Below are 3,001 nucleotides of genomic sequence, written 5' to 3' on the forward strand. Positions count from 1 at the left end.
ACATCGAGTGAATAATGCACAGACGATCCTAGCTGGAGTTTGGGCAGCACATTGGATCACTGGATACAAGGCTAAAAGGAAGGAACTGTCAATCTGGGGGGGCTTGAAAGCCAAGTTTAGCTGTTTAGATCAGAACCCCAACTTCCTGACACTGAGACTGAGAAATATCCACAGCAGATTATTTTTAGGAATTCTAAAATACTAAATGGGCTGAAAAAGACGTCCCAGAGGGAAGCTGGCAGGGCTCAGGGGCTGCCCATTTTTTGAAATTACTCATCCGGTGCCGGCTCTTCATTGGCACAGAGAATTGAGCCACCGTCCTGGCTGTTTTGTACACAGGGCCTGGATCTGAACCACGTACTAAATAAAGGCTGGAACAAAATGTACCACATTTCCAACCCCGAACGCATCTCAGAGCTGACGATAATATATATGTTTTTTTTTTAATTTTTATTTTTACCGAACTACAAAGTGCACATGATTTTCTCGTGAACACCCGGTGAAGCAGCTGAAACTCGAAGGCAGATGTAATGGACAGAGCTCAGATGCAGAGCGGGGCTTGTGGGGCATGCTGGTTTCCCAGCGGCCGGCTCCGGGACCGCTCGTCCCCTCGCTCTGTGAACCTCCGTTTTCTCACCGGTAAAAGGAGGTGTGCATCCTCTCCCCCTTCAACTCACGGGTGTGGTGGGGCTGCCGGATGTGAAAATGCATTGCAAACTGAATGGTACTGGATAAACAGGAGGTATGGCTTAATTAGCCAACCCGATGCACTTTTCAAAAGCTAAGAAACGGAAGCATCCACCTGTTCTTCCAACCTTTGTGGGGCGTGTGCATGCACTGCTGTTCCTGTTGCCATTCGCAGAGAATCTGGTTGCCCAGCTCTGCTTTTCGCCCCCGGCCAATGGGCTGGCTGCATCTGTGTGGGCGCCTGACTCTCCTCCAATCAGCTGCAGCCGAGGGCTCACGTGACACGCAGGCCTCCGTGCTTTCTAACACGCCCTTCAGTAGTCCTGGGCAGGTGCCGCTTTTGTGTCCATTTTACAGATGAGGAGTCTGAGGCACAGAGAGGTACCTTGACCAATGACCAAGAGCTGGTAAATGCAGAATCGTGATTCGAACGCTGGGTTTTAAACCTTTTAGTTCCATCATCTTGTTCATCTCTGGATCTTCGGGGCTTAGCAGAGTGCTAAGTAATAAGCATTCTGTATGTTTGCCAAGTGAAGGTTTAGGAATAATAACATTTATTCTACAGGCTTATTATGAAAATTAAGAAAGGTAGCATCAGTGAAAGCGTCTGGCACAGACCCTGGGACTGAGTGGTGGTGAATAAATATTGGTTTAACTCGTTCGTGGACCATTCATTCTTCCTCCCTTGTGGGCTGGGGCCATTGCTCCTGGCAAACGTGGAAAGAAGGTAAACCCTATCTTCCCTCCGTCAGGCCTGCATTCTGCAGACAGCCTGGCCTTTAGAGACCTGGTGCTTTCTTCCTCTCTTTTCCCTCTGCCCATCCTGAGCATCTTTGACCAGCCTCCCTCCTCTCCCAGGGGACCTTCCCCACCCCCACCCCCCACCCCTCAACCACAGGGCTCACTTGTCTTTCCCTCTCCTGTGTTTTGCTCACATCTGGCCCCACTCCTGGTAGGCTTCCTGTCCAGCTTTCAAGGGATCTTTTCTTCCAACCAGAAATCACCTCTCCCACTCACTGCCCTCCCCCCCCCCCCCGGGGCGGGGGGGCTTTACGTACTCCGCTCGTAAGTCACTGCACACCCGAGGTGCTATGGATTGTCCTAAAAAGCGCATGGATGCTGGGGTGGGAAGGTGCGCCTGGGCGGGTCCTCACCGGCTGTGCGCTGGGCAAGTCAGTTATCCTCCGGGAGCCCCCGTTTCCTGCACGTTAGATGGTGAATAATCACCACTTCTCAGGGCTGCTGTGAAGGTGCAATCAAATGATGAAGTTAGAACAAATAATAACTATTAGTTCCCTTCTACATATAGTGTCGAATGTCAGGCCTGAAAGGGACTTTAAAGGAGTATCTGACCCAGCGCTCTTCCAACTGGCGTTTCGCTAAGTGGAACCACCGTTTCACCCAGGTTAAGCAGAAGGGCAGTGTATAGACACAGGTCAACCAGGACGGCTCTGGGGGAGGCGGGGCCTCGAGCTCCGCCCACTCGGCTCCTCCCTCAAACCCCACCCCCAAAGGCCCCAGGGCATCTCCTGAGAGCCATTCTGGGCAGCAGTCACCTAATGGCCGGGACAGTGACAATAGAGAGAGCTAGAACATTTCCATTTCCATTTCCTTAATTCTCTCACACCCCTTTACAGTCAGTCCCTCTTCCTACTGCCAGCCCCTGGAAACCACAAATTTGAATGAAAGGTTTGATTCCTGTCCATACCATTTTTGTCTCTTCCAGAATGTCGCAGGCAGATAATGGTGCGGTGATTAGCCTGTCACTTAACCTACGGTGTTTGACAGCCAACCATGTCGCCACGTGGGTCCCTATTTGTTCCTGTGGATTGCCGAGTAATATTCCACTGTATGGATACACCGCACAGCCGAATCTATTTATCCCTTTGCCACTTGATGCACATTTGGGTTGTTTGCAGGGTTTGGTTGTTCCGAATAAAGCTGCTGTGAACATTGATATAAAAGTCTTTGTGTGGAAGCACAGTGCCATTTCTCTTACACAAATCCCTGAGTGTGTGAGTGTTGGGTCAGACGGCGAATCTATGTTATGAAGTTAATAACAAACTGCCAAGCTGGAATCGCCTTTTGGTTAGTGAACCGTGTTCCTTTGTCTGTGACTGTGTGACTCACAGCTTTATGAGGGTTGCTTTGTACTTTTGTTGAGTGAATTATAGCTGCCCATGCTGTCTCTCTCAAGGACGTTTGCATTTTAGCCAAAAGTCAACTGTTCCATTCAACAAACACTCCCCCAAAAACCGTAAGTCAAAGGATTAGCTTTTTCCTTCATGAGGAAATGTTTTCCGTGAGCTAGCAG

This window comes from Eumetopias jubatus, unplaced genomic scaffold, assembly GCF_037043125.1.
Source record: "Eumetopias jubatus isolate StellerSeaLion01/CBP00866 unplaced genomic scaffold, mEumJub1_p1.0 scaffold_8, whole genome shotgun sequence".
In the NCBI taxonomy this organism is placed as follows: domain Eukaryota; kingdom Metazoa; phylum Chordata; class Mammalia; order Carnivora; family Otariidae; genus Eumetopias; species Eumetopias jubatus.